This window comes from Haliaeetus albicilla, chromosome 21 (genome assembly GCF_947461875.1).
Source record: "Haliaeetus albicilla chromosome 21, bHalAlb1.1, whole genome shotgun sequence".
In the NCBI taxonomy this organism is placed as follows: Eukaryota; Metazoa; Chordata; class Aves; order Accipitriformes; family Accipitridae; genus Haliaeetus; species Haliaeetus albicilla.
In genome coordinates this window covers 22662507-22680860 of record NC_091503.1, presented here as the reverse complement: position 1 = coordinate 22680860, position 18354 = coordinate 22662507, and the positions used below count along the sequence as shown (strand labels likewise).

General features: G+C 39.5%; 1 long non-coding RNA gene across 1 annotated transcript in view; it reads right to left on the bottom strand.

Moving 5' to 3' along the window:
• The window catches only part of LOC138690271 (uncharacterized), a 33901-nt gene extending 16907 nt beyond the window's left edge, over positions 1-16994 (bottom strand). Inside the window, exons 1-2 of the long non-coding RNA XR_011329071.1 lie at positions 16726-16994; positions 1708-1939 (exon numbers count right to left, since the gene is read on the bottom strand). This is a non-coding gene — a long non-coding RNA (uncharacterized lncRNA). The remainder of the gene's footprint in view (positions 1-1707; positions 1940-16725) is intronic.
• Between the last annotated feature and the right edge of the window lie 1360 nt (positions 16995-18354).

The window sequence follows — 18354 nt, the reverse complement described above, 5'->3', positions numbered from 1 at the left end:
GAAAAAAATCCCACCTTATATCAACTCCCTCACTCCCAGACAAAACTTCTGAAAACCCAAGTGCTCCGTTACTCTTCCTATCTTCAGGTCTTGGTTAAGCAGTGCAGTTGAATGTAGCTACTCATCTAAACTATACTGAAGTTTATGCAGAAGTGCACTGGACAGTCCTTCTAAGGAAACAGGTATTCATCTGAAAGAGTCCTGTGATAATGTCAGATGTTCTAAATGCTCCACAGAAGTAGATCACAACAGCAAACAATAAACACAGAGTAAGATTATGAGTTTTCTACCTTCTGACCTTCACCAAAACCATGTCCTCCAGACAGTGGGGGATAGGACATGGAATTAAGCCAGTCTTCGTATCATAGCTACCAGTTCCTCAACATAGAAGGATAGGATGTGTTTCTGTGGTTTGTCTGTTGGATGTCTGAATACTTTCATATACCTGTACTAGCACCAGGCATCTCCTAGCTTTTCCTACACATTGCCATTCTACTCTATGTCCATAACTCTAGTATCCCTGTGGAGAACTGGGGGGACAGATCTACCACCAAGGCAGTACCACACTTGCACGCCACGTCAATGGAGCAGAGGGAGAAGAACAAAAAGAACGGGCAGGATTTGCTTCATCGAGTATCAGAATTTAAAAAAAAAAAAAAAAAAAAAAAATCAAACCAACCCTGTGGGAACATTTTAATGAGAAATAGACCAAGCAGGAGCACTGTCAGGTTGTGCAAAAATAAGTTTTATAAGTGTCTAAAATAGCTAGTGGTTGTTTGAAGGAACTTGGCAGTGACAAAGACAGAGGAAGTTCGTGGTGGGTGTTCAAGGATGGCAAGGAACAGGATATGTTTTTGTGCAGAGATGATAAATATAAACTCCAAGGTGCAGCAGAGATGAAAGACCGCTCATCAACAGTATCTGTAGAAGGTCAGGGTGCAGTATAAAAGCAGTGGAAAAAGACATTGGCTACTACTCACACAGAAGATAGCAGAGAGAGATTTTATGCCACTTCCCCATGGTTTTGCTGGGCCAATATATAAAAATACATAAAAGCTACCCTTACAAACCAAAGTTTTATTTGTACCAGAATCACAGACAACACAAGCTGAAGAACTGGTGACCCGCGCTGCAAAAGTATTACTCCATGTAAACAGTATTTTACAGAATAAATGTGCTATTAAAGTCAGTGCAACAGTATCTGACTCTGGCTGTTCATCAGAAGAGATGAATGGAAATATTAGGATTTCAGACTTGTCACTCCTGTGATGGAAGTGAAGATGGCTCTGAGTTCTGAGAATATCATCAAACACTGCCAGAAAATTAGACAAAAGGGCTGTATAAATACATAACGTAATATTTCCTTTAAAATAGAGTTTGAGATACTGCTGGCATGACAACCCACATCATACCAAACTTAGGATTGAATATGAAGTCTTGTTTCAAAGTAAATTTTTCAAGTTTCATGGCCTATGAGTTGGATCACAAAAAAAAAAGTATGAGAGATGAATTTGTCTGCCACTAAAGCAAAGGGATTTACACATAAAATGTTTCACAAAGGCTAGGCATGGTAATTCATGAAGTGATGTAAAATTATTAAAGAGGGTTCTGACCACATGACTTAGTTCTTTGTTTCCTTTCACAAATGACCAGCTGATAGGCAAAACTCTTTATGAGCCTCTCAACATAGAAAATGCCATTGATTACCTGGTGCAACTGTGGTTCTAATTCATCAAGCAACTGGATATTTAATTCATCAGATGATCCGTTTCTCACCACAGTTCTTTCCAGGTCTGTTTCCTGAGTCTTATTTTTCAGGTAAGAATCCGATGGTCCTTGTGTCAAGTGATTGTGACAGTGAAATCCATACAGAAAGCTCAAACACAGACGGTTCACCTTTAACTGCTTGTTTATCTTGAGCATCACAGCCACACTTAATCTGGAATCAATTGACATTGATTAAAAATGCAAGGTAGTCTCAAAGGGGAAAAGTAGGGTAGATGGGCAGGTAGAGAGCAGGGTGGGAACGATGACACCGCTCAGATCCTGCTTTACAGATGTCCTGTGAAGAAAGCACTACCTGCATGGTGAGTTGGGGAAATAGCAGGATGAGCAGAGCAATTTTTGTTGTTATTTCTGCTACTACACCCATCTTGGCAGCTGCAAAATGTTAAAACCTACTAAAGGAGACTTTCCCACTCTGTGTTCTGACACAAGTCTTTTCACATCAGCTGGAGCTCCAGCCCAACCGTGCTTACTCTGGCTCAGGTTGTAGACAAAGGAATCAACAAATTCAAAATAGAGGAAGGGGGAGAGATGCTGAGGAAAAGAAAGAACAACAAAAACCCAACAACAACAAAGAAAGAAGTTTTAAGTTTCTATTTCAAATAAAAATACTAAATGTTTTCCCAGGAAGCATGTCTTTATGGGCCACCTGAAAAATATATGTTTTATTTTACTATTATGCTATGCAATCACTAGGACATTATGTGGCCAGAGGAGATTGCAGCATAAAGTAGATCTTGAGGTCCACTAATCTAGTAATATTCAATAGTTTTAGGGGTATTTTTTTTCTACTGCTCTTAATCAAAATACAGAGACCAGCAAATAGGCCACGTGTGATGAAATGCAAGTAGAAAAATTGAGCTTGCCATTGTTCTTAAAACTGTTATGCACATATCTGACAGCAACTAACTTAGATCAAAGCAGAGTACAGAGGGGATCAGAAAGCAACAGCCACCAAAGCAGGAAAAGAAGATGTGAAAAGAGCTACAAGCTAACTAACCACAGGGACATAAAATTGGTATTGACCAAAGCTGCAAAGCAATGGCACCCAGCGGTGTCAAAGACATTATTTTACTTCAAAACTACAGAAGAAATGGAAACATTAAGGTGTGTCATGAAAGAAAGGGTTGTAATAAAGTATAAAGATGTAACATTGAGAGCCTCTTGCACAATTAAAGTTGCAAACACCCAACAGGGGAGATAAGACACTTTCTGTGTTTTCACCTACATAAAAATTGTTTAGCATAAACAAACAAGTTTTGGCACTATAAAAAAGCAGTCCTGCCATTATGTACGGGGAGCAGAAGTGGAACTGGAATACCATTTTGCTTCCCATAGGTTACTGCATTGAACTTCAGGGATTGTTAAATATTAGAAACAGGCATCCTCAACCAGTTTTGTTTTTCCCCACCCCAGGCTGTTGTCATCCTAGTAGATCCATATATAGGGAGTGCTGTGCATCATTATTTGTATGCCAGTCATGCTCACTCCAGGCCAGACAACCCTGTCTTACAGAGAGCCCAAGAGAGCTGGTAGTCACAAAAACCTTCTTTTGGATATTCCTCAACATCGATCCCTCCATCAGTGGGAAAGTCAGGTAAGCCAAACGGCTCTCCCCGGAGCACCAAACTCAAGCCTAGACAAAACACTGTGGATATGCCATCCCCGTGGCTCTCTGGCAGGGAATCTTTAACAGACTCTCCTATTTTCTAAACAATAAGCAAGTTTCAGTCTGGGCTTTAATCCAGCTAGGGCAATCACAATTTTCATTTTCTAAATCAAATTGTTTAGCCATGTGAAACATAGAAAGCAATGCCCACGGTCACATGTCAATGGAAAAACATCAGAGAAAGAAGAGCCCTTTCTTCTGACACTAAAAATATAAACTTTACTAGATCAATGGTGGGGAGGGGGAGAAAAAAGAAAAAAAACCCCAGTAACAGATTCTACTCCTCTCTCTTTGTTTCTTTTCTTCAAACTATAAATTCTCTAGCCCTCTCTTACTTGGTTCCTGCTATCAATTTAGAGAAACTGCTAGCAATTCTTCACCAACCTGAGAGGCACACAGTGTCACCCGCCTGCCCCAGCAAACGGCAGAAACAGCATCAGCTGCCTGCTCTGCCTTCTCTGCAGCTGAAACAGCAATGGGGTGGCAGCTGAAGAGCAAACAAGATGGATGGGAAATGGTTCTGTGCTGAAGTCTGCAGTACATGTTAGGAAAAGTTCAAGCAGAGGATGTCAGGGTCAAGGTCTGCTTCTTCCCTGTCACCTGTCCTTCCAAGGGGACAATTTGCCGTGGGTAGCTGTGTACATGTGTAACTATTAGAAAAAGGTACTGTAAATTGTTTCCTTTCTGTCAGATTAATTGCTGTGTGCTTTATTTAGGAGCAACTTAATCACACAGAGCATAAAAATAAATGCGTGTTCAGCAGCTCGATTTATTCTGAAGTCCTGCTCAGCCTGCTGTGAGGCTACAGTTTCAATCATGAGACGTGTTTCTCTTCAACAGATAAATTTGCCAGACATTCAGTGGAAAAAATGCTTCCATTATAGCACATAGCCAGTCTGCTGAGAACCTGGCATTTGTTGACATTGGCGTCACTGAATTCAGGGACATGGATCCCAACCTCACCAGTTCTTTTAAGACTCCAGTTTTACACTGGCTTTGAGGAAGCATTTGCTAGTAAGTCTGAAGTTGAAAAAGGAATAGGAAGCCATGTGCTCACAGTGAAAAAGAGGCATAAAATGAAAATTATAGGGCTTTTTAAAAGAAGTTTAGAGTGAAATTCTTCCCTCTGCATTATGACTACACACCGAGGGGGGGAAATACAAGCAAACAAAAAAACCACCCCAAACTGGAGACTCCCCTCCTCTATGTGAATGTGAAATATGCAATAACAGTTTTCATTAATTTCCACTTTGAGCATGAAATGGCTCCTGCACATTGAAAGAATGTATAAGTATACATGACACGAGTTTTGAAAACTACTACCAAATGATTGCTTTACTAGTCAACCAGCGAACTGCAAACTCTATTTGGAGAGCTGGAGGTGGCTTCATCTTTTAATTCACCCTTTCAGTACCATCAGAACAGAACTGTGTCAGAACACATTCCAGTCTTCCCAATAGAAGTTGATGACACATCTTGAAAGCTGCCTTGCAAAAATGACTAACATTTCAACAGTAAACCAATATTGCTGCTTAAGAATAATACAGGAGTCACATAGAAGTATTATTGTTTACCTGGGTTATTATTATTTTTAACTTAATTAAATGCCTGTAAACAGTTATACCACAGAAATATAGGAATTTGGTTATTACTATCATAAATTTTACTGATACCTTAAAAAAAAAAAAAAGTTGCAGATTTCTGAGAAAGGATGAACCAGTTATCAGAAAGGAAAACTCCTGTCTTAGAAAAACGTGGGCCCACAACAACAGAGTCTCAACTAAAGGAATTTATCTTTTAATGAGGTGGTGCATACATCACCCTTTGCTGCTTTGGAGAGTGCGGTCTCATGATCCTGGAATTCCCTACATGGAGATGGGCCTCTCGCTGTTTCCCCCATTCACAGCAGAATCAAGGGAGCTGAAGAAACAAATGCTATGTACTGTATTATATTTAAGCTTTGGGTGATTGTTCTTAAGATTTTTACATTCCTAGAGATGTTACCACATTTTTAAGAAGACAAATGCTTCACAGAGTATGGAAGGATACTCCAAAAACACAGGTTAGAAAGATCACTGCTATTATTACTTCTGCTGAGAGCAATACTTTTCTGTTAAGGAGTGATGTAAATGAACTTTGATGTAAAAGACACGATATACTGGTTATTTTTTCAGAGGTATTAGTGAGAGAAGCTGAGAATTGAAATATTCTTTTATCTTCCTCCTCTAAAACACGGGAGTGAAAATGGGATTGACTGGAGTGAAAGTAGGATTGAAAATGAGTTTGTAAAGACTTGAACCTATAGGAGGAATACCAAAGCAGAGAAGTTATTGGCAAGCTGTACTGTGGGAGGGCTGATGGGTCACTGAAAACAGAGGACAGTATAAAAGAAGGCAGGAAGGTAAGAGCTGCAGGTAAAAGCAAATTTGCAGAGGGCAAGAAACAAGCTAGATTAATATTGATGCAACGAAAAGAGAAAGATTAGCATGTAGATGCAGGCAAACACTGCAAATTAAAAATATGGGAAGTTTCTCTATAGAAAGTGTTAGCTGTCAGATGACACCTAGTTATAGACACAGATATGAAGCTTTAATCATGTTGGCTTCTCTTTTCTGATCCTTGTATAAGAAGTACCCCGGAGATGATGGCTATGGCTCAGTTGTACAAGACCTTAACTGTCACACGACATTAAAACTGGTGTAAAGAGAAGGCAAAGACAGAAGAAATTGATGGAAGGAGCAAAAGAGTTTATTCCACTGTCTTTGCTCAATGAGAAGCAAGAAGAGATAAAATAAGTTACAGTCCTTTGAAATATGAAACACTGTTCACATACTGAATATTTAATCTGGTTCAGTTCAGTTATGTTTCCACAAGCACTCTAAAGCCTAGTTCTTAACAAAATCTCAGCTGAATCTTCGAGTGTGAAAAATTGCACTGAACATCCACAAAGAAAAATAAAAGTGTGTTTTTAGGATTTCCTCATTTGTATGCAGAAATAAATATCTCAAAATATTTTTTTTTCTTTTGTGGCCTGTCTTCCTATTTGATCCCAAATATGAAGAAAAAAAAAAAAGTATTTAACGCTAAGCTTGAATGTCAGAAAATGCTATTCTCAGGATGTGGCAGTTCATATTTTATCTGAGCAGGTTTGCCTATTCCTGAAGAATTTCTCTAAACACAAAACAGAAGAGTGAACTAAGAGTAAAACAACAGGAACCATATATGCACCACAGCCAGTAGTACAGAGAAGAGACTTCAAACGCAATGTAGAATGCCAATCACCAGCACAGCTTTAAAATCAAATAATGCTGCCACATCTCCAGTTCTGCCATCACTTCTTATAAAATATCGGTTCAGATATTTTCTATTTTATTTGTATATACAAATATAGAAGCACGAATTCCAGCCAAATGAGGAAAGAGTGGTCTGCCTTCCAAGAGACAAATGAAAGCCTGAACACTTCAAAGCTGGCATGTTTTCTTCCCACACCTGAAAGCTAAGTGAAAAAATCCCCTTTTACAGCACAGTTGACCTACTTCTGCTCAAGGGACTTTAAGTGATAAGAAGCCCAGCACAAAAGACACACCTGTTGGGGTTCTTTTAAGTTCCTTGTTGAAATTCTGACACAGGTATGAATATGCTAAATGTATTATCAAAACATAACCAAGTGGTACAACAAAACATTCTTTTTAATAATCCTTTAAATTAACTCCATATTTATGTTAACACTCCCCACACACACAGAATGAAGACTGCAGTTAATAATTAAACAATTAAACTGTTTTGAAGAGCAGATATGCTGTGTATCAAGGACATGCATTTAAATAGCTAGACAGTTTATAAATCCCAGATAATAAACTTCAAATGAACCTTAGTGACTGTGCTGAAGTAGCTACTACTGTCAGCTGCTATTTCATCTTCAGCCGTTCTGTGTATTTGGGTAGTGTGGAATTTTCTTGGTACAGAATCAAAACTAAATTTTGAACTAATTCAGCAGCATAAATTAGAAATACTTCATGCTTCTGGATTTCCAGCTTTTTCCTGGTGTAACCATTTAACACATTACTTGGATCAGTTGAACGCTCTCCTTACAATGAACAATCTCACTTCTGCTTCTTCTCCTGTGTCACGACAGATCAAGGACATGAAACTGAAGTTGCATTTACAAAAAAAAAAAAAAAAATTCTAAAGGGACTTCACTGCATAAAAACAGGACAGTAACAGAAGTCAGGAATAGGCATTTTGATAGGCAAGGATTTTATCACATATGTAGGACTTTGAATATGTAGACTTACTTAGACTCCTGAGAATTACAAGCTAGTCAGTGTAATGCCAGCTGTATAGCTTTTATTTCGTACAGTCTTGTAGCCTATTAATTTTAACCAATGCTGAATAGTTTTAGAAAAAAAAATGGTAATTACCAGTCTCAGCATTTTCTATCATCTCATCCTAGTTTAGAACAAAGAATCAATTGCAAACTTATAAATGATCCTATGAAATGCTTTTAAAGAGCTGTTTGAAATCAATCCATAATCAGCCTAGAAACAATATGAGAACACACTTATTCTTCCCAAGATTTGGCTTTTTTGCTTCTAGACCTAGCTGTAACAAGAAGACTGGAAAAAAAGAATGAAAACGTTTCTTTTTTCACTTTGTTTGTGTTCTTACGTATTTGAACTTGTATTAGATATACCTTTTAAGTTTGCTTTAAGTTTGTGTTTTCTTGCTGCAAAGCTGATCAAGTTACCCTTACAAACCAAGTCCTTATGTAAAACTCACCTTGACTTCAACTGGGGTTTAGCACAAAGAGAAAATTAAAAACACAGGCCTTAAAGCAAGGGGCAATACATTTGTATGTACATTATACTTATATTTATATATAAAATAATTTGCACCAGTTTTCTGGACTAACACAAAGATGTACAGGAATTGTCACTAGGCCAGACAGAAAGTGATACATTTTCATAAGCATTTTCAACGTATTAACTTCATGCAATTTTGCTCTTCCCCCTATTGATGCTGAAGCTATGAAAAGACATAGTGCATGCTGGATAAAGCAAACTTTCAGCATTCACATTCCATTAATTAATTCATCACCTAAAAGCTAAGTATTGATTTTTTAATGGCTCTACAAATCTGTTTAAGCTACTATGATGTAATTAAGAGGACGAGTGTTTACTGTAAATTACCTAACAAGTACAAGGGCTGTGCATTCAGCAATAACAAAAATTTTAGCTGAAAGCAGACAACTGGGAAAATGACTGTTTGAAAATGTTTTTCCGCTAGTTGTATAAACTACCATGGATATTGTCAAGCTGGATTATTAAAAGCCTCCTATAGCACTAAAAATAGAAGCATCTGATACTCCTTCCATTGAAATCAACAAGAGATCTTGTGCAAATGCAACGGTGGGAAGTTGGCTACTTAACATAGGTGTCCACAGGGATGGTGAATTAGAAAACTCAAGCCGAGCCTTACAGAACAATTACTAAAGTGCACGGGCTCCTTATAATATATTCTATCCAAAATACTCGCAAAAAGAACAAAGCCATAATTCCCACAGCTGGCATCTGATTATCCACTAAAATCATACTCAAAAAGTCAAACTAACACATTAAATTGATATTAACTTCTTCCATTAGAAGCATGAAGACTTACGGTTAAATGCATAATGATGTGCAACATATGTCTTGTGTGAGTGTGAGAAAAGCCGCAATCAAGTCAACCACTGACATGTAGACTATATTAGCAATAATAGACAAGCAACCTAATAAAGAGTACAGACCTACCTTGTTGCAAATACAAGGAGGTTTCTTACTTTACATTTACACTGCAAAAATGAAATATGCAGAGTGTATCAGTATCGCTACCAGGAAAAAAAAAGATGAGGTGGGGAAGGAGGGGGAGTTGTGATTAGATACCAAAACAAGAAATTTAAGATTTAATGCTTTGGGAGGGGACAGGGACGGGACGGGACACAGAACTTATACAAGATAAATCTCCTATTGATACATTAAGAAATCAGTATGGAAAGGTCCATGAGATCTTGACCTCCGACCAACCTTTGCAACCTCTTCAACCTGAGAAGACATCCTGCAGCTATCTTTGCCTGCAAATCCCTAGCTTTTCAATTACCGTGGAAAAAAAATTCTAGCCATGTATACCTCTACAGTTGAAATGTGGAATGCATATTTTATTGTATAGCAGCCTCCAGAGGGAGGGCTTCAACAGTTCTGCTGAGAATAGTTACTGTTATTACCCAGTTTTCAAATGACATCCAACTGTTAATGGGAGAAGGGAGGATATTTGAAGGTACTTATCATGCAGAGATAAAAAGACACCAGAATAATCTGGCTATGTCTTTTGATAACATTAATTAGCAGTAGAGATTAGTTAGATTTTTAAAAATAAAAAATGCATCAGAATTTTATTCTTAGTAGCAAAAATGCAGAAATTTCTAAATATTTAATAACAAAAGCATGAACATATTTTTTCAATGTCATATTTTGGCTGAAGGAAGGACTTTCCCAACAGTATACTAATTTTTTATTTTTTTTTGCTTTGCTTTGCAACTGTAATGAAATTTTGCATAATCAGCCTTTTTCACCAAGCTAATGTTCCATGTTTACTGATAGGAGCAAAAAAGGAGCTGATTTTTACATCAGTAGGGCTCACGAGGGACAGACATCTCAGTATTCAGAGTCCATTCTCTTGAAGGGCTGGGAAAGACACTGGCTAGCTAAAAAGCAGCTCCAATCTGGGACAACAGAATAGAAGAAAACATGAAGGTAATTATTGTATGTGTGCATGGCACAAAGTGTGAATCAATAATTAAAGAGTTAATTATCTCACCAGTTATAGATACAGGCTGGGGATTAATCCCTGCAAATAGGCCGAGAGACAATTATGCTCCCTGCATGCAGCGTGAGATAACCAGCCCTTTTCTGGCTGCACAGATGGGGATTCACAAAAGGTGCTATGCTCCCATGGGGTAAATAATTTGGAAATGATCAGTGGCAACACACTGCAATAACCAGTGGCAATACAGTAATGTTTTACACCTCTGTACGTCCAGATTGAGAATCCTCTAGTAGTGATAATAACATAGTGTTAATGCATCCTTTTGCAGAAAATCAAAATTAGTACTACTAAGTGAATCATAATGGCTCCTAAGAAAATTAATTCACTCTTTCATCATTGTTGTATGCTGAAAGCCTTTCTTTGTGCTATAAAAAGTGAGCCATGGATTTAATGAAATCATAATAGGTGATCTGGAAAATGAGTAATTATTAAATGCTTCAGAATTCCTTTCAGAATATATTTGTCTGCCCTTCTTCCCATATAAAACCCCAGTGCAAAAGCAGCAAATACAAAAGGCAAAACAGAAACAAACAGTAGTTGAAATATACCTCAAGAGACAAGTAACAGAATTAATTAATTAATTAATGGCTTCAACTTTTTATCCTTTGCCTGGTTTTGACAACTTCACATATATTATATAGAGAAGCTTTTATTTTTAGTCCAATTTCCTGTGCTGGTTTTGGCTGGGATAGAGTTAATTTTCTTCATAGTAGCTGGTATGGGGCTACGTTTTGGATTTGTGCTACAAACGGGGTTGATAATGCCGGAATATTTTTGTTACTGCTGAGCAGTGCTTACCCAGAGCCAAGGGCTTTTCTGCTTCTCCCCCCACCCCACCAGCGAGGAGGCTGGGGGGGCACAAGGAGTTGGGAGGGGACACAGCTGGGACAGCTGATCCCAACTGACCCAAGGCATATCCCAGACCATGGGACACCATGCTCAGCATGTAAAGCTGGGGGAAGAAGAAGGAAGGGGGGACATTTGATGTGATGGCATTTGTCTTCCCAAGTCACTGTTACTTAGCGTGATGGAGCCCGGCTGTCCTGGAGATGGCTGAACACTTGCCTGCCCATGGGGAGTGGGGAATGAATTCCTTGTTTTGCTTGCACGCGTGACTTCTGCTTTGCCTATTAAACTGTCTTTATCTCAACCCATGAGTTTTCTCACTTTTACCCTTCTGATTCCCCCATCCCACTGTGAGGGACGTGAATGAGCAGCTGCGTGGTGCTTAGTTGCTGGCTGGGGTTAAACTATGACATTTCCAAATAAAATGAGATGTATATACACCCAGCATCTCTCCCATGCGTTTTTAAATTTTTAGCCAATTTCAGTTAGACCTGAAGGGAAGCCTCAAAGATGATGAAGATGATGTCCTCAAAGATGAAGACAAAAATCCATAAGGAAACAGAGCTCACTAGTTTCATGGCTTACAGAACTGTTTACTTAAGGATAGGATGTAGTTGTTGAGATTCAAGCTCTTCTTACTAAAGGCGGAGGCCTGGACTGTCAAACACAGATCCTACGGCAGCAGGCTAGAGCCCACAGCAGAATCTGGTTTTGGCATTATATAACCCTTGAATTAAAAAAAAGGGAAAAAAAAGTTAAATACAAGCTGGTTTTGCTTTGTATGTGACATTCTATGTATTACTCACTATTGCCAACCTCAAGCTTTTGAAAACCGTGAGTCAAGCCACAAAACATCATGAGATTAGCTGTAACATGAGTTACTGAAAAATAAATAAATACATTTGTGTGGTTTATTTGCCTTTTAATGCAGGGTGAGTTCAGGTCATGTTTTTGAAGCTTTCCTTCACAAACACCAAGGCTACAGACTCACTTTTTTTTCCAAGTGGATTTAGGCTAAGAAATCCTGAGACTTGGTAACACTAACACTTTTCAAACACCACGTGTAGCTATGCCGACTGTGAGGGACTTTCACTTCCCCCTCCACTGCAGTGGTGAAGGCCAGTCCAGTGATTACTGGGACACAGCTACAGCAAAGGTCCCAGCACATGCTGGGTCTATAGAGAACCTCAACAGCAATAGGTCTCTGGGGAGCCAAAAGGATATATGAGAACCTAGTGACCAGGGTATCCTGCCACCAAACAAGTACCTGCAATCACGGTTTGAAGAGATGGGCACACTTATGAGACATCTCACCTCCCTGCAAGCTGCGTTAGGCATGCAAAGAAACTGCATTAGGCCAAGGGAGTGGAATTTCAGCCACAATGTCTCTTTCCAAAAACATTTTTCTGCAATTAATCTTCATTCTTCTCAAAGTATTTGGGCATTCAGAAAGAAAACATAAGCTTTACCCCTAGAAATGAAATAGGACAAAGTCTAAGTATGTAGAGGTAAAACGCATGTTATTGCATCATGTTCAATTTGTGTGGAAAGTTCTCACCTTCTCATGCAGCAAACACAAACCTTCCCTAACTGCTGTCAGCTCCTAACTCTTTTTCTTATGGCTAATTTTAATGCCATCAATATACAGCACATAACAACCAGCTTTTTATATCCTTGCTCCATACTCACATTGTTCAGACTCCACATTTAAGCCCGGGACGTTCTAGCTATTAACATGCATCACACAGAGCCATCGCTATTTTCTTCCTCCTGTGCTCCTTCTTGGGTGGCACAAATTAAAAATAGTTTTGGGGGCTGTTGAAATTAAAACTACTCCACAGAGGCAGTTGGGAAAAGTCTCAGGAAATGCTTTCTGGTGGTTTTTTTTTTTCCTTGATTACTTTTTGTGGGGATAATTTCTATTCATCAGAACCAAAACTTTCCGTGGGAATGGACCACACCTTTTCAGCTATGTACAATGCATCTGCTCAAAGTAAAGGAGACCATTGCACACAGTGAGAGCAGCTATTCACAGGCTGCTCAGGGAAGTTATCTGGAGCATCTCATTGCAAATGCCAGCTCTGCTTCACTCAGAGTGGGGACTTACAGCTGAGGCAACATCCTACACACTGCTTTTTTTTCTAGCCTACAGCGTCATTTACAATTTCAAAGTGCAACAAGGAAATTTCTGAAGTTTGAAAGACGTGCGGATTACCAATTTAAGATATTTACCAGCTTTAGGATTTATAGATATCAGCCACCCCTGCTTGACCAAAATTCAGTACCAAGAGACTGGGGTTTAATTTGTAATAAATATTGTCTCCAGAAGCAACATTAAGAAACTATACCTCTCGTGTTGTCCTAGCTCCCCAGTTCTATAACTTGCTCTTTTGCTCTCATTTGACTTCCATTTTCAGGCTTTACCTAGAAACCTCCCATTTCTAAATCTTGCAGTTCTCCACTACTTTTTACACCAGGAGTGCTTAACCTGCAGGCCAAAGCCTGCCTGCCAAAATTATTCAACTAGTCTTTGACACACCTCCTGGCACTCTCTCTCCCAAAAGCCCTGTGTCCTCCCTACCTTCACAGTGACCAAAAGGCAGGCATTTGCTGTTTTCTATCAAGGCTGTGTACATATATGCAGCCGAGTATATGAGCATGGCACATCACGTAAAAGGCATTAATCTCACTCACCCCCTGTATTTCGTTTCTATAGTACATTCCAGCAGCCTCTACACACGACTTCACATGTATGAACACTCCCATCGTACAACCTGATACACTTCAACTGGTTGTGTGGTGGTACCCAGTAACGGGACAGCCACATGACAGGTCCTGACATACTATGTCTGAGTACTTCCAGGAAAGCCAAAGAGATGTGTCAACACTGTTTTATACTTTCTTTCTTTGAGAGAGATTAATAAAATGGAAGGGATAGAAACAGAAGAAATGGATCTTCCACGGAAGGAGAACTAGGTCAGCTTATTCTAGGAGTGCTTCTAGAAACATACCTGGTGTCTGCAGGTGAAAGAACAGGCAAGCTTCCTTTTCTGATGGGCTATGGCACACTCAGGGACTAGGGCCTCACGACTTCACTTGCAGAAAATGCAAAGAACTAGAATAAAACAATTTTAAGGCACTTTAGCAGCCCAGGATTGGTATAGCCCACCGCCCTTGTGTTATACAACCATATTCTCCCAGTATCTCCACTAGTGAACCCATAATATCCATCACAGGATTGCAGAACGGAGCCACCTGGTAGCAAAGGGAAATTCCAATGAGAATGGAGCCTGGGGAGGCCACACTGCTGCCAGGGGCACTGCCACAGACACTGAGCTCTTGCATTTTGGCACCATTTTTGGTTTCAGTGTTCCAGCTCCGCCTTTAACATATAACTCCCTATACCATGCTGGATTGTTGGTATGCCATAGCAAAACTGCATCAGGAAGACTGCAGTGGCTATTCTTTTAAGCTGATGCAAGCTTCTTCAAAACACTCTCTGCTAAATTCAACCCATTAAAAACACCAAATGTTTTTGTTCGTTATTTGAAATTAAATTCCAGCTGGTCTAAGAAACTCTATCTGCCTCTGGTTTGTATGTCCAAATCCCTGGTGCTGTTGTAATTCCTGTAAACACCACAAATAGGTTTTTACCAAAGTCTGCTGCTGTAGAAATGACAAACCACTGTAGATTCGTAACATGAGTGTGTCATTGTTAACTGCAGTTGCAACACAGAGGATACTAAAAAAATAACTGTGGTAAAATTGTATTTTGGAGATTGGTGCAAACAATAAAAGCTCCATTTAACAAACTTCAGTTTCATCTTAGTAAGGTGTTCAGCTGGACGAAAGGGGTGAGAAGGGACAGAATATTATTTCATACATGTCAATGTATCAGCTGTATCAGCTTTCTGACAATTACACATGTTTTTACATGTAATGAAACAAACTGAAATTTGGTAACAACAAAAAATAGGCATTCTTATATCAGTAGTTATCAGTGAGTATATTGTAGTAGTTTTACATTGGTGTTCCTTCCTGTGCTGAGCTTTCATATTCATACGTCTGAGCTGTCACGTGTTCAAAAATAGAAGCTTCAAATTTTCTTTTAGGTTTTGCATTAGCACATACAGAAGCGAAGCCTTAGTAAAAAACCATATGGTCCAAGAAACAACTGAGAGTAGAGTAGGGTAACAATTCCCTGGGGCTTTGCTAGAGCTCCTCCTTTTTGGTTCAAAGCCTTTGATTTGCTTCAACCTGTTATGCATATGTTTTCATACAACCTTACTTCTTTCAATGCCCTCTTCAGAGAAATATTTCTAGGTCTACTGGTGATTTATAGTAACGTCTCAAAATAAACACATTTGTTTTCCTTGTTTGCCACTATATTATACTGCTGTGACAGACTCTCTATTATTCAGCTTCAACCAATTTTTTTTTTATTTGTCCATTTGACTATCATAACACTGCTGGACAGATTTCCTATGACTATCTAAAACATATTTCCCTCATTTATCACAGAAGTCTGAATTTAGCTCAATTAATATGGGTGATTTAGCCTTCCCTAAAGGAAATGTATAATACTTTACAGAAATAGTGTGGCTTTTTATATAAAAATCCCACTATAAATCATAGAAAACTAACTTGGATATCCTGCTTACCCACGAAAAACAACTAACTCAAAATAGCTTTACCCATAAGCAAATACACATGTGCATGGGCTTCTTTGTCTTTTCTTCACCTGTTTCTGCATGAAAACACCGTTCATGGGAAGCGATGGAAGGGCAGACTTGGAAGCTCAAATCCCGATATTATCTACACAGTCAAGAGAACAGAGACTTCCACAACCGTGCCTTTGCAGAATGAGCTCGATGAACTAACAGACCGTCCCCGCTGCGTGCCCTCTGCTTCCCCCCAAGCCCTCTCCCAACCACCCAGAGTCCATTGCAAGGGTGGCTGTTCACACGCTTGCCTCCAGATGCAAAACCAGGCCAACTGGCTATTCTGTTCTGATAGCAATTTTTGATTGCTGTTAACTTAGATTAGTCTTCTGGGGGAAACCTGGATCTTCTCCTTTTCTCTTCTTGAGCTTTCCCTCTCACATTTCCTAGTCAGTAAATAGCTATGCTGAATCTCGGAGTGCTTAAAACATAGCTTTCCATCTTGAGCCCCAAATCCCCCGTCTTTGTTTTAAAATCATGTCAACTTCTACTTCCTTTCAGTATGAGACACTAGCCTTTATCAGCCACTTGTTTGGAAACTGAAAAAACAACAGTTTTATCTTATGCTGCCCTTCACATATAAGAGACTTCCTGTCAACACCAACAGCACTTACGCATTATCTGTTTTCAAATCTCACCTTGAAAATATTCTGTGCTATGATGTGCAAAGCAAAAACAAAACAAAAGAAAAAAACCCAAAAGCAAGACAATTTCAGAGACAGGAAAATAAAAGGCCAGCAAATGGAACACAGAAATGTTTAAAATATATAATGGCTATTTCTGTTTAAAAAAAAAAAAAGTTGTTGGGTGGGCTTAGTAGAAAAGTATGGGGAACAGAATTACCTTGTCGCTTTCAAAAATCTTGACTCAATCTTCTCCGTCTCTTCTCCACCCTTCACAAAATACTAACAAATAGGTTATATCTTCAATCTCCTTTCAAAATCTTGAACCTCTGAGTTTCATGTCTTCCAGCTTTCCCATTCTATAATAAAAGCTAAGAAGTTAATTTATTTTTCAATGAAAAGCAACATCACAGGACTCCAGGAGGGAAAACTTTAACAAAGGCATCAAATACCACGAACCTCACGATGCAAATAATCAGATTTTCTAGTGCAGGAGAATTGGAAAATGGCCTGTCTTACACTGATGCCTGAGGTAGTTGTTTGCTTGAGCTCACAGGCTCTCTAAAACAGCCTGACCTACATACATATTCCTCTTCTTTTTTCTAGGCCTCACTGAGAAGACAGACTTCTTAGTACTATTGAGAGGTTCACTGGGAGGTTAAAAACATGGAGAGTTATCTTTAAGTACAGAAAGAGCAAAGTTTATTGTGTAAACATTTACACTGTGAGCTGACCTTCTTCTGACTTCAACTGCTAAAGAGACCGGGGGGAAATGTCTTGGGGCAGGAGTCCAGGAAGCTGAGTGGAGTGGGAAGATAAAGAGTGGGCCACAGTTGAACGGGGCAGCGGGAAGAGATGCGGAATGCTTCCTCTGGTCCATGAAAAGGACCGCACAGCTCTGGAAAGGGATTGCAACGCTGTGCTCTCAGGTGAGCAGGGGACCACAGCCGTTGACCCAGAAATTCCTTTCTGTGTCCTTACCAGGGTAATTTCTTAGAAACCCAGGAAGACAGAGCATTTCCTTGAGGGTGCCGAGATGGAGGGCACCCCAGGGGCATGAGGTACTACTCGCACCGTACCATCCTTTGAAGGACACAGCCACAGTCGGGATCCTCTGAATGACTCCCAGTTCAGGGACCCGAATTCTCCTGAGGTTAAGCTGTGCGGTGGGATCCAGCTGCCTAAACACGGTGTCAATTTAGATGCCCAAGGGCATCCCACTGCCAAACCAGAAAACATGTGTGTGTTGGGGGGCAGGGGTCTCTTGTAGGTCTGACTTCTCGTCTGTCAGCCCCGTGGGAAAGTTTCAGGTGCTAGGATGCTTCAGATGGCACCTGACGCCTTTACACGTTTCAGTCTGAGCTGGCTACAAAGTACACTGACTCCCAGAAGGGTTTGAAAGCCTACAGAGTGCTATATCTTATACACCAACACATAACATTAAGCCTGTAAGACATTAAATAAATTATTTCTCATATTTTCAGAAATCTGAACACTGAGGACCTGCTTCAATTGTCCACACGTGGCATATAGTGCCTAAGAACATTTAAGATATCCTAGGGTGTTTAAGACATCCAGATAGGAATACAGATATTGCACAGGAGCTGAAAGAAATCTACAACAGCCTGGCTGTGAGCCAGGTAGGAAACTTTAGGGTAACTCAAACCATAGTAGATACCTCTGACTAAGCAATTGATTGTTTTTTTTTTTAACTGTAGAAATTTGATGCATGTTGGTTAACACTAACAGTGACCCCTCACCTATCCCCTAATTTCTGCATGCTTGGTGTGATGGGGTGTGTGGTTTGTAATGGGGATTGGCAAGGATCTATGCTGGTAGTATACTAGTG